This window comes from Chlamydotis macqueenii, chromosome 2 (genome assembly GCF_036417535.1).
Source record: "Chlamydotis macqueenii isolate bChlMac1 chromosome 2, bChlMac1.mat, whole genome shotgun sequence".
Classification (NCBI taxonomy): Eukaryota; Metazoa; Chordata; class Aves; order Otidiformes; family Otididae; genus Chlamydotis; species Chlamydotis macqueenii.
In genome coordinates, this window is record NC_141557.1 from 135,968,910 (window position 1) to 135,982,665 (window position 13,756).

Consider the following 13,756-nt stretch of genomic DNA (forward strand, 5'->3'; position numbering starts at 1 on the left):
TAGCTACAGTCATAACGATGCATTGGATGAGTCAAAAAAGAAAGAGTAAGCAAATACAGAATTAGATCCTCTAGCATAAGTTGACTGTGCCATCAGGAAAAAGTAAGATTGCATTTTCAAACTTTGGTGTACTTGACCCCATTCCTTTAATGATATTCTTTTGTTTGTAATAAAAAAAAATAACTATGGCATATTATTTTCTGCAAGCTATGTAAACAAATTCATCACAAGCAACCACTTTATATTTGTAATCTATCTGATTAATGGTTGCTTGGGCCACCAGTATATGAAAATCAAAGTAAAAAAAATTTGTTCTTAAATTATGCCTGCCCTGAAGCAAAAAAAAAAAAATCATTTGAGGTGGCCTGCTTAAGTTATTAAGTGTGTGGAACAAAAAGTATTTATAAAGAAATACAGAAAGTTTTTCGCATCTTCAGAAGGATTTAGCTTAAGTGTAAGATAAAATCTTCATTGGTATTTATTTAATCAGATTTTATTTCCCTGCTAGTAAATCTAATTTTATATAATTGCAGAAGAGTAACTAGATCTCAGAGATTTAAAACCTAAAACTAATATTAAAAATACTTTAAATTTGTATGGATAATCACATTACTCTTGAATAATATAGCTTTTAAGAATTCTGGTGAATTTAAGTATTTTAAATACTAGAGTTCCTTTTTTGTTACCAGGTTTTTCACAGGCTTGTTTATTTTTTTTTAAATCAATTTCCTTTCAAATACCTAAACAGTTGAAGTTAATTTCATCTATCAGGGAAGCTGCAAATATAGATATTTTATGGTGATAATAATGCATAAAAATAATGAGAGGAAAGTATTTTGTATTTCATCCTTGTACTCGAGAGGAATTCCATCGACAGACATCTCTGTGCTTTATCAGATGCTTCTACTTCCTCTCTCATATGTTCCCATGGAAGTGTTAGGCTGGAATGAAAATAGAGAATAGAAAGGATGTAATTTAAGTCTTCACAAGAGAGTCAATTTAAAATATGGAAAGTTCACAAATCAATAGTATTAAAACAGTTATTAAATTTAAATATTAATAAGATGGGAGGAATTGATGGACTGGAACCAGAGCTACTTAAATTGGAGCATATTATATAGCTAAACCATTAGCTTGAAATAGGAAATCTAATTTTCTTTCAACTAATGTATCTACAAATTGGAAATACACTGTTGTGACTGGGATTCATAAAAGTGAGGACTAACAACTCCCTTCCATTCCACTTAACTCAGTGAGTGCCATGTGCAATTTTTCTCTTCTTTTTGACACTGTGGTAAACTTCAATAGTAGGCACAAAAGAATCTCTGAATTATCTACTGCCTCTGAATTATGTATCTTAAATACATACACAAAATTTAAATTAGTTGTCTGGCCCTGTACTACTGAAGTCAACTTGGCTGTAAACTGCACTGAAATTGCATTGACTTTCCTGTCACATCATTAGCCACGTTACTACGCCAGAAAAGACTGTCATCATTTCCTTCAGTAGAATTGCAAATGCTTCATGTCACTGCACTATACCACTAAAGAACATTTTTTCATTATAATTTGTAGGGGGCAGGACTTAAATTTTTACTGTGACAATGAAACAGATAAGAAGTTGTATATCAGAGAAACTTCATAGAGGTACTGTGAATGTATATTTTCTATAGTTTATTTCCATGACTTCGGATTCCTTAGTGGTTTTTTTGCTTGTTTGTTTGTTTGTTTTAATTTTCCCCAAGGAACAAACTACAGAATACTGCTTCAACTTCTTTCAGAGCAGTATCATGCACTGAGCATTATTTTTCAGCACACAACCAAAAAAAATAGTTTTGCGTAACATTAAACAGGCCTATGTTTATTAGAAGCTCATTTTAGAACAGACCTATTACAAGAGTGCATTATGAGTGTGTATCAGTGTACAGTAAATAGCTGTCACAAATATGTGAGTAGTTTTGGTATTTATGTGACCATTAAAACATGTTGTTGTACACTGTATTCTTAACCTGGAATATGTGGTTAGATTTTCACCGAGAGCTGCTGTACAGCATTTATTTTGCCTGATCCTGTGGTCATTCTTTACGATTATGAGGATGCGTGCGGTACCACTGTTACCTAAGCATTTGAATCTCTGGCCTGAGAATGTTTGTTACTCCTGAAGTCTTTCAGAAGCTTAATTCACATCTGGATAAGCAAAACAGACTTACCTCAGGATGAGTCACTCATCCGCATACAGGATGTGATAAAATTGCTTGTCTGTTTTTTCTTTGTTCTGTTATTTTTGTCCCTCTTATTGGGTTAATTAGTGTTGTAGGACCTACAGGCCGTCAGCAAAATAATTCATGAAATACTGCCATAGGTTGCTGCCCATTGCTTCCCAGGAATCAGAGAAACATTCCTCGTGTTTGAGCACGTACACAAGATCATAATCTCACCTGAAATGGTATAGTGCTATATTTACCCACAGTAGTGTAGTCAGGGTTGCCTTCCCATTAGAGCAGAGCTATGTCAGCTCACAAGAGTCAAAGTGGTGTATTGACTTTGCTCAGTACTAGAAAAGGTAATACCCTTGCTGGTGTTTGGCTTTGTCATTCTGTGAAGCCCAAGGTCTGGTGAAAGGCTTTAGTAAAGCCTACCCCAAAGATGGTTTCTTATCTACACTAAAGTGCTGGATATGGAGTTCTTCTTTTTCCATTAGATTACACAAAACTTGTCATGTTTGTAGAAGCATATACTAATACAGAACAAAGACAGTTATGTTTAAAACTACGTTGGCTGAGAGGTTCAACACTGTAAACTTTTTCTGTGTACTTGAATCTTTCTGTGATAATTTCTTTTTAATTTTCCACCATAACCCATTGAGTCTTGCTGTTATTCACTGTCTCAAGACAAAAAATCACCAGTGTGCTTAAATCTATGCTCTTTAAGTTTTACTATTTTTGCATTGTAAAACTTAGACAAATTTTCCTCAATAATGCTTTTAATATTTGCATCATCATCAGATATTCTTTGTTTCTTTCTTTTTGTTTGTTGTTGTGGGTGTATGTTTAAATTTTAGCATATGAAAGGAGATAAGGATAGAAAAATCTGTAAAGTGATAAACACTTATATCTAAAACATAAAGTCAGAATGAATTTTGCTAGTTTGACTACACAATAATGCAGCAGGTGACAAGATTAATATTAATCAGCCTACATCTAGAACAGCCCACGCTCATAAATAAACCACTTTGAAAGAAAAACGAAATGAAGTACAGACATAGACTATGATGGATTCTTGCTCATCAGAAAACTAGAATAGATGGAGTGTTTTCAGAACATAGTAGTAGGGAACAAAGTGAAAAAAAAGTTGAGTTAGAAGACTGGAAAATCATCCAGAGTACCCATCAATCTGGTCAATGATCGAAAAAAATATTCTAAAGTTCAATTTTAAAAGTATTGCTCGTTGTTGAATATAAAACGCCACTTGTGGCTCCTGCAAAACTATCAGTCTTTGTTGAAGAATTAATTTATAAAGGCTGCCTGGAATGACGGTTCCAAAAATGAGATTCAGTTAGGCAGTCCCTAGGGTGAAGTAGCAAATGTGCTTCAGTCTTACAAGGTCCACTTACACTACTGATTATCTGGCCTGTTGCATCTAAGAGATAGCAAGAGATAATAAGAGATCTGAAAATACAATTAGATGTGCATCATGGGAAATAAAATATGACAATTTTATGTCCTGACACACTTTAGAAATGGGAATAATAAAAACAGAGTCAAAAGTGAATGGAGAAGAAAATTATAAAACTGAGAGGATGAAAGTCTATGTAATGTTTTTCCCCCTGGACTTCTCTGATTGTGCATTGTGGTTGGTTGACCTTGGCTGGATGCCAGATGCTCACCAAGCCATTTGATCACTCCACTCCTCAGCAGGATGGAAAGGGAGAAAATAAGATGGAAAGAACTCGTTGGTCAAGATAAAGGCAGTTTAATAAAGCAAAAGCAAAGACCATGCCCAGAAGCAAAGGAAAACAAAAAAATTAGTCTCTACTTCCCATCAGCAGGTGATGTCCAGTCATTTCCTGGAAAGTAGGGCTTCCGTATGTGTAGTGGTTGCTCTGGAAGACAAACATCATAATAACAGATTTCCTCCTCCCTCCTCCTTTCTCTTAGCTTTTATTGCTGAGCAGACATCATATGTTATGGAATATCTCTTGAAGTTAGTTAGAGTCAGCTGTCCTGACTATGTCCCCTCCCAAGATCTTGCCCACGCCCAGCCTACTGGTGAGGAGAGAATGTCGGAGAGACAGTTTTGATGCTATGAAAGAATTGCTCAGCAGTAGCCAAGACATTGGTGTGTTATCAACACCTTTCTAGCTACCAATCCAAAGCACAGCACTATGAGGGCTGCTATGGGAGAAATCAACTCCATCTCAGCCAGACCCAATACATACACCGTGGATCTTTTATGTTTTATGTATGGATGAAGTCCCTAAACTTCAGATGCTTGTATGTTTATTTCCAGAAGCATCGTGAAACAATGCTATTTTTTTTTCTACCCTGTGGAACCCATTTGAGTTGGAAGCCATGTAACTTCAGAGTGGATGCTGTGGAAAGCACTCCTTGTTTATAAAGGAAGAGCATCCATCAAGCCCGGGAACTGAAGAAATCTCTTGTCCAGCTATGTCAGTCAAGAAAGAAGCATGATTTATGTAGTCTGGTTTAGTCTCAAGTTATGGTTTTGTATTTAGTCTCTCAGCAACAGATACACTTCACTTCTTAGGATAATATACTATACTATGGCAAGAAAGAATCTAAACATTTATAATTTACAAGCATTGTGATAATTTGAGGTTTAAATATCAAAGGATAGATCAACAAACAGAAAATACAAGCAAACAAGCTCAGCCCAGCCATGGTTGTCTCAGATGAGCCAGATCATGATAGCCTTGCAAATACGGAGACTGATTCCTCTTGAGGCAAAACACAGGCACAGGAGTAGCAGCTGTTTGATGGTTGTGGCTCCTGGGATTTGCGCTAGGCAGAATGGCACACACACACACAGATACACAGAAAGTGCCATGCTGCAGCAGAAGATAGCTCTCTGCTAACGCAGTCTTCTGGGTCCAGCTGTATCAGCCTTGTTATATAAGTGATTAAATGGGGCCATGTATTAATTGCATCTCTCATGTGTCTAAGGCCACCCATGGAATTATCACTGCTACAGTGAGTGCCAGCGTTAATATCTTCAGCAAAGATCTCGTCAGCCAGTACGAGAATCACTAGACTAAAGTAACTATAGTATAAAGTCTTATTTACTTGAGCTGTGGAAGCTCATACTTTAATGTCTCGAGTCTTTGGTGCAACCCACATGACAACTCAGATGACAGTCATGCCATATGAGTCAGGCAGGCAAGAGTATGCCTCTGGTACCCAAATGATTTTAATTGTAACAGAGAATTTGTAATAAGCCCTGGTGATCTTTGTTGTTTTGTCTGTAGCAGAATGATTAGTGACATGGGTAGGGTTAGACTGTGTAGCCAAAAGTAATTTTTTTTTGCCATTTGCGAGGAATTTTAACCTTAACATCAGAGAGAATGCCTGTGTCACTGCTGATGCATGCGATGGTAACGAAGGGTAAAGAGAAGCTGGGGGGAGGGAAGGAATTAATGACAAAATTAGTGTTACAGAAAACCAGATCAGACAGACTGTAGGCATTTCAGTCCTGTTTATCTTACTTCAGAGTATTGATTATTTGCAATCACCAAGACAAAAACTGCTGAAGGTGAAAGTCAGTTGAATAGGGAATAAGTTATTTAGCATGTTAGTAAAGAATTCTTCTATTTAGTTTTTCAGCTTTCCATTATTATAGCAACTTTCGTTTTTATTTATAAGAGATTGAAGATATCTGCATTGCAGCATAATTGGTTCTGGCTGCTAGCCACCTGACAAAGTTAATTATTGATTGTCTGTGCATTGGTCCTGTGAGAGAATTCAATGTCTTTACAAATTAGTTGGAGGCAACTGTCTCATAAAATAGTCAGAATAAATCCTTTATACCTTCCTAAACAGATATGTGATAGATTATTGGCTTTTTGAGGGAAAGGGCAAGGTATAGTACTAACTGCTACTCATGAATGACAAGGCTTCTTCACTGCTGAACTCAATTCAAATGAAAAGGTACAAGCATTAAGGAATCGAATCCACACATGAATCTGAAGAACACTAATTATTTCCAAATCTATCCCACTTAAAAAAAAATACTGATGTTAAGTGGATTATTTCAGGTTTTGAAGGACTGGGATTATCGTATTCCTGGTATTTGATTTTGAAATGCATTCATCCTATTATGTTTGAAATAAAGATATTTTTATATATTTATGACCATGGAATTTATGTCTTCAGATAACAAATTTTACTTCCTAACTGCAATCTCACAAAAGTTAAGAAGCTGTCCTGGTTTTGGCAGGGATGGAGTTAATTTTTCCTCTCAGTAGCTGGTATGTTTTGGATTTTGTGTGTGAAGAATGTTCATAAACACCCTGATGATACCAGTTGTTGTGAATGAGACCAAGGACACCGTCCTGCTTTCCAAGTCTCGCTAATTTGCAGATGCAGGAAGCTGGGAGGAAGACAGACAGCATAATTGATCCAAACTGGCCAAAGAGAGTATTCCATGCCATAAACGTCATGCTCAGTATATAAGTGGGGGCAGGCCAGGGTGGGTATCTGCCTTCCTGGCATCCATCCTTCCTGCTTGTTTTTGCTGGCATCGCTCCCCCTACCTTGCTGGCTCCCTTTTGCTCCTTTGCTTGCTGCTCGGTTTTGTTTCCATGATCGCTGCTCGGGACGGGCTGTATCGGTCATTGGGACATTGGGTGGTGAGAAAACACATATTGTTCACTTTGTATATTTTTAATATCCTTATATTCTGTTATTATTGTAGTTTTCCCTTTTATTTTAGTAAATTGTCTTCATCTCAACCCACGAGTTCTCCTTCCTTCCCAATTCTCTCCCCCATCCCCCTGGGGAGGGGGAGAGTGAGCGAGAAACTGTGTGGTGATTTGGGCTAAACCATCACAGAAGCCCAGGTTTTTGAAGTATTTAAACACTGAATACTTATAGAACATTGGGAAGGAGCAAGTTAAGACCTTAAGCAGCGGGGTTCCCTGCTCCTTGCAGGTGGGTTGGACTAGATGATCTTTGAAGGTCCCTTCCAACCCTAACCATTCTATGATTCTATCATTCTATTAAAAACCAGTCATACAAAGTTCCCATGAAAGCAGATGAAAACTTCCATAGGATGAACGATATTAGCAGATCCAGATATTGCCATATTAGCATACATAGCCACAGAGCAAATACTTGTTAGTCTAATCTTTAATTAAAAACATCTTAAAATGATATTTTTTTCCTGCATTAATTTACTCATGGTGAATCACAAGACATAAATGAAGTAATAGAGACAAGCGCTTAGCCTTGGTGGTGTGGCAAACTTCAAAGAGGTGGAGAAATCCCTGTTCAGCAAGGCCTGTTGACACATCATTTTACCCTGCCTGCAGAGGTTTCTATTCTCACTCCCCTACCAGCTCTTTGTCGTTGTCCCTTTACGCATAAGTTACTGCCACAGGAAATCAGGCAACTTGTCAGAACCTTTCCCACTAAGCTCCAGTTCAGATAAAGCTGGGAAGTTTAAAATGTTGATCTTTCATTAGGTGATTTCTTTGGGACTGAGAGTGATTAGGGAGTGTTCACACAAGCAGTTCATCTGGCAAGAAAGCAGCACAGGCGACCAGAGGAAGGCTGGAACAAATGCGTATTTTTTTGCCTGCACAGCTGCAGTCAGAGGGGGATGTGTGAACAAGCCTTAAGGCTCCACAGCTGCTTCCCAGAGTTATAGTAGCCTGGTCTTCTGCTAATGCAGATAGCTGCCATTGCACAAGAGAAACAGTGGGTGAGAAGGCAATAATGTGTCTAGCAGGACATCATTTGATCCTCCTTCTCCCTGATTTCCATGAAATACTTTAGTTCCCTCCGAGCAGGGGCTTTCTACTAGATCCACTGTGCAGGGATCATCCAACAATTCAGAAGTCAAGGCAGATTTTATGAACTACCTATGAAAAGCTACAAACTTAAGAAAATATTTTCTCGTTGAAGAATACAATTGCTGAGGTGCAAATCTGCATGAGTTTGTCACAGATACTCCAATACTTTGTTCTTTAGCTCTATTGTAAGAAATGTGTCTCAGGCTTACAGGCAGAACCTTGAAAACATGACCCAAAAGCTTTGAAATCAGATACTTAAGAAAAATTACCATAACTAATTACTTTAAATTTGTGACCACTCCTTCCCCCCAAATGGTCTTATAATTTTGGACTGATAGCAGCTATAATTATTTCAAAGTTTAGAGTTTGCAATGTTATAATAATAACAAAGTGACCCAAATTACTTTAATTTTCTGCCTCAGTATAATCTGGAACTAGATTCTTTACAAGGGAAATCCCCAGCATGCCCATTATGTTGAATAGCAGTAATTTCTTTTAGAGAAAAAAGCATAAAACTCACCTCTGGTCTCACTTAATTTGTGCCTATCTGAGTATTCTTAGTGAAATCAGTAAAATTGTACTGAGATAATATGAGAAGAAAACCTGCTTTTCTGAACAGATGTAAAAATATGTAGACTATTTAAAGATGTTGGTAGCTCTCAGGATGGTGGCTGGGATGCCTAGGGAGAGATTAAATACATCATGTAATGTTCAGATATTCATTTATGTTATTGATGTGCAAGTTTCTCTTTCCATCACTATAAATCTTATTTTTCATATTTGCTTTTACTAGGGTCTTCACTTCCTGGTTTTGACTATAACATATGCTGGAGTATATAAAAAATAAAGCAGGTAATTTCATTCTACAAAATATACAGTTAGGCAAAAATAAGAAATTGACATAAATACCTTGGAACGGTGGGGTTTGTTTTTTTGTTTGTTTGTTTGTTTTTTTCTCTTTAGATTTTCCAGAAGGTTTCAGCTTTAAATGGCTGATGAAAGAGTATGGAGAAGTTTAAATGCTTAGCTGACTCTAGGCACTGAAATCTTTAAAGTTCTGCCACTGCTGCAATCAGGTCACCAGTAAAATTTTGTGAAGAAACTTGCAACCACACTGAGCAGAGTGATGAAGCAAGTGATATTTTTCTATTTTTAATATTGACTCAGCTCTCTTTTTTTTTTTTTAAAGACAATCTTGAAAGATCAGCTGTTCAGCATACTTTACAGGCTTTCTAGTCAAACTAGGTGATTTGCCATTATATTCAAAAGCTTTCTCATATGACAGATGGAAACCAAAGGAAGATTAACAACAGGATAGAAATGCTTTTTAGAGAGATAGTACAAGCTTTTAACATGTACGTTTATTTACATCCATTAAAAATCTAACTTTTGTCATTTGGCATTTTGCATTCAGCGGCACCAATTATTCTTTAATACGGATAGCTCAGTCTAATTATCTAAATACAGTCAGCTACCTGTACTCCTACTTAAAGGTATCCTGCAGTATCTGAGACGTCTGCCCAGAGATTGCATTTAAGATACAGATCCACAGGAGATCCAGGACCCTCTGGACTAGAAGCTGAAGGCTCAGAGAAGTACTAAGAGTGTCTGAATGCCTCACTGAGGTTTGACAGTTCTTAACAAATTTACTCTCAAGCAGAAGATTTTAAAAATTAACTCTCACTTCAAAGTAAATGTAACTGTATGTGGGCCTGAATTTCATTTCTTACAAATTTCTTTGCTCTATAATTCCAGTGAAATCAGAATTGCACGCTGTTTACACAGTGCAAGTGGGATTATACTCACAATTTCTGACAAGACATATAGGAAGATAATGTAGGAAAAAAAAAAATCTCTAGCACACTGTCCTAGACCAAAGGAGAGGAGCGTGAATAAAGCTAACTCCTTTCCCTGCCAAAGTGGCTGTCCCCTTGAGCCTTTCACCAGAGGTTTTTGCTGTGACGTTGCTACCGACCTAGCATCCTTCTTGGAGGATCAATGTGTATCCTTAACAGCTTTGGAGGAGAAGAAAAAACTAAGGTGATTCTTCTTTCCAGTGAGCTAAGGCACTGTGCCAGCTCATGGTGGCATTTTATTTTTGCTCATTACTTTTACTATTTGAGGACAAGAACTGTAGCTGTTACAGAGCTGTCACCAGGTTGTTGGATCACATAGGTGAAAAAAACACAGTTTGGGTTCTCTAAATCTAAATCCCAGCTAAAGTCAGCTAAATGGAGGAAACTTTAGCACTTAAATACTCCTTCTTTATAGCAGTGTCTCTAGTTCTATTTTTTCAGATAATTAATGATAACAATGGTGAATCAGGCCCACGAGATCAAAACATCTGGGAGAACAGAAATGTAGGAGTCACAGACAGATGAGTAACAGCAGCCACCTTACTGCTGTTATGAGTTACTACTGTCTAGGAGCTGAGGTCTACGAAGTACATATTCCAAATTACAGCTGAGAAATAAATCTCATTAACGTAAACCGCTATGATGGAAGGAAAGAAGGAGAGACTCCAGAAAGAATCTATGATTTTTGTTGAGACGTATCCTTTTCATCTTAACTTTAGCATTTGTCTGGTTTGATTTTATTACACCTTTACTGGATCCTGAAGCAATATCATTGCCTATATCTTGGTCTGTTAATGTTTGGCTTTAAACTCTTACATATTTGCACAGGGAAATTTCTACTTTATTTACAGTACTCAAAGTCTCTAAAAATACACAAATTTGAACCTTGTAGTAACTTAATGGACATTTATGTAGCAATTAGTATTTTTCCTAGTAAGGTAACCAATGCAAAAATCAAGCCAAATCAGTGTACTATTGACAAAAGATGGGAGGAAGGAACTAAGAAGGAATACAGTGACTGGTAAGATCAGCCACATCACAGGCAGAAGAGATTCTGAAGGGATGTATTTTGGGAGTGCTGAAAAATTAGTATGGGGTGGTTGGTCACTCTTATTGATATGAATGATCGAGTTTAAGAACATGGGGCTGAATATGTGTAATTTTTTGGCATATTGTTGGAAACGTACACCAATAGAACATGCAAAAGAAATTTAACCAGTGAGCTCTTAATTAAGCAATCTTGTCATGCTTTTTGGAAAAACTCTTCCAACTTTCTTCAGATTCTTTCTTGCTGAGCATGATCAAAGTGTTTCACCTCCTATACGGCATTTATGGAGACTTTTCAGCTTGTACAAATTCTTCAGATTTTCATGGTTGGAAAAAGAACAAATTTAGAGTTCCTTTAATATTATCAGTCTCTTTTTTCAGTCATCACTCAATGACATCTCAATGTCACCATTGAGTGAACAGACATTCCACTTAAGCTTTCTATTGTAAATAATTAAATGTGATCTTCTAAGCATAAATTATTTTTCATTTTAAAAATCAAAATTGCACTTTTTTAACATACACTTATTCATGTAAGGCCATTTTCTAAGAGCAGTAGCCTTCACAAAGTGCAGATGTATTCATATCCTGTGATCTGGCAGTCAGTTACTACACTCACAATAAGCTTCGATACTCACCATAGCTCTCTTGGCCGTGACACGACCTAGTAGAGAGTACAGTCAGTATTAGAATGTATAGTTAGAAATACTGTTCAAATAGCTCCTAATTATAGTCAATTAATGTGTTTTTTTAAAGACTAAAAATAGTGAAAACTACTTTTCTGAATATTTAAGTGCTTTAATAGTCTTTAAAATTAAAGTGGTTTTATTTTCTCCAAAGTTTTATGCACTTTCCATGAATTTATTGACGTGTTCAAGCATTTTTCAGACACAGTAATCTGTTCACAAGGCAAGATCAAATTGGAAAGAAAAAAAATCAAACTAGGCTATAAAAATGTTAGTTTAATGAAGTAGCATACAAGACCTAACTACCTACCTAAGCTGGTATTCCTGCCCCCAAAATCCTGTATTTTCTTATAAATTCAGTTTTGCATTAATTTTCTTAACACTTTTGTTTTGCTTAGACGATGTTAAAATGAACTTTTTGTTGAGTAATTAGCACTGGAGTTTTACATGGGACAGCTAGCAAATCCAGTCCAAGGAATTGTACTTTGACCTTGTAAAATGTAGTGCACACACTTCAAGTAAATTATAAAGTGGAGGAATTAGCATGATCATAAATTAAGTATTTTACCAGACTACAGTATGATATACAAGATAAACATAATAAAAGTCACAATCGCCACAGAAATTGCTGCATTTCATTAACTTTAAATTATAGTGAGGTTTTAACAAAAAAAAAAATCTTAAGTATGACAAAGGCTATCTATAACCTTGTTCTACTTAATTTTGGTTCATACGAATAATTATATTACTATGTTATCACAATTATTTCAAAACTTTTTTATTTGTAAAAAAAAGAAATCAATATAAAGCAGAGCAATTCCAGTTAATGTTTCAGTCTGAAATATTGGAATTTTCAAAAAGTTTAAATGAATTAGGTTCTTTCATTCATTCATTTTCAGTGGGTATTTAGCATCTAAATCCCTTCAGCTTCTTTGGAAAGCCTACTTAATACTCTTCACATGGTTGCTTCTCATAACTATGAATGTAAAATATGTTGCCTAAACCTCACTGGAAATACTACTGGTTGAAAATAAAAAGCTTCTGATACAACAAAACATGTACTTTCTGTAGATAACATTGCTTGCTCTCTCAGTGGTGTCAGTTGTACTGGTAGTTCACTGTTCAAGATTGGTCTGAAAGATATATGTCATTTCAGATGGTGAAAAAAAATCATATTTGGTTAAGAGCAGTTTGGTGGTCAACATGCCACTTGTCCTCAAAATTGAGTTTAACTAGGATTTAAATGCTGTGTGGCCTCTTGTTAACACATTGTACAACTGAGAGAAATGGAATGGGTCAGGAAACAAAGATGGCTTTTATTCAGAGTGAAAAAGGAAAAACTCTGCTGCAAAGCTCAGGTGGGTAGATCTGCTCAGTCTTACACAGCCAGGCAACCTGCTTGTGTTGTTATCGTCTGCTCACTGCAATCGGTTCCACCAGTGAACAACTAATAATTGCAAATAAGAGAATGGAATTAAGACAGCACAAAGCTTTCTTAATCTCATTAATTCATTTTTCAGATTTTTTATCTGTACCCTGATTTATCAATTGTCCTTGACTTACAAGAGCTATCAGACAGAAGCAGTTGTAAAAAAGGTCCATAACACTTGCAGCCACAATGGTTCTGTTAATTTTTGTTACAGAAGATACTATAAAGGAAAAATTCTAATATATCACCAATAGGAGATTCCAAAATTAACATAGAAACCAAACTCACTGTACACAGATAACTTACAGCATAACTCTTTCACATTTCAGTTTGATTTTGTACTGAAAGCCATGAGAAAGACTTGATGATTTTTCTTTCTTCTGTGAAATACCTAAAACAATGAAGGATGAAGGTAGATTTGTTGGAAGGACTTTTCTATGTAAAAGTACTTTGAGAAAATAGACACATGCTGCTTATTCTAGCAAAAGTAAATTTGGAATAAAATTTACAGGATTGGGGCCAGAATTTGTAATTACTAAAAACGTGTGTCTGAAGAGATCTGTAACATTTTTTTTTTAAATTATAAACTCAACAAATGAAATAAATTTTAACAGCAAAACAGCGGGGAAAAAAAAAAAGATAGTTAGCAGTCTCATGGGCTAACGGATTTCATAATATGCATACTTGGATAAGACTAAAATATCCTTAT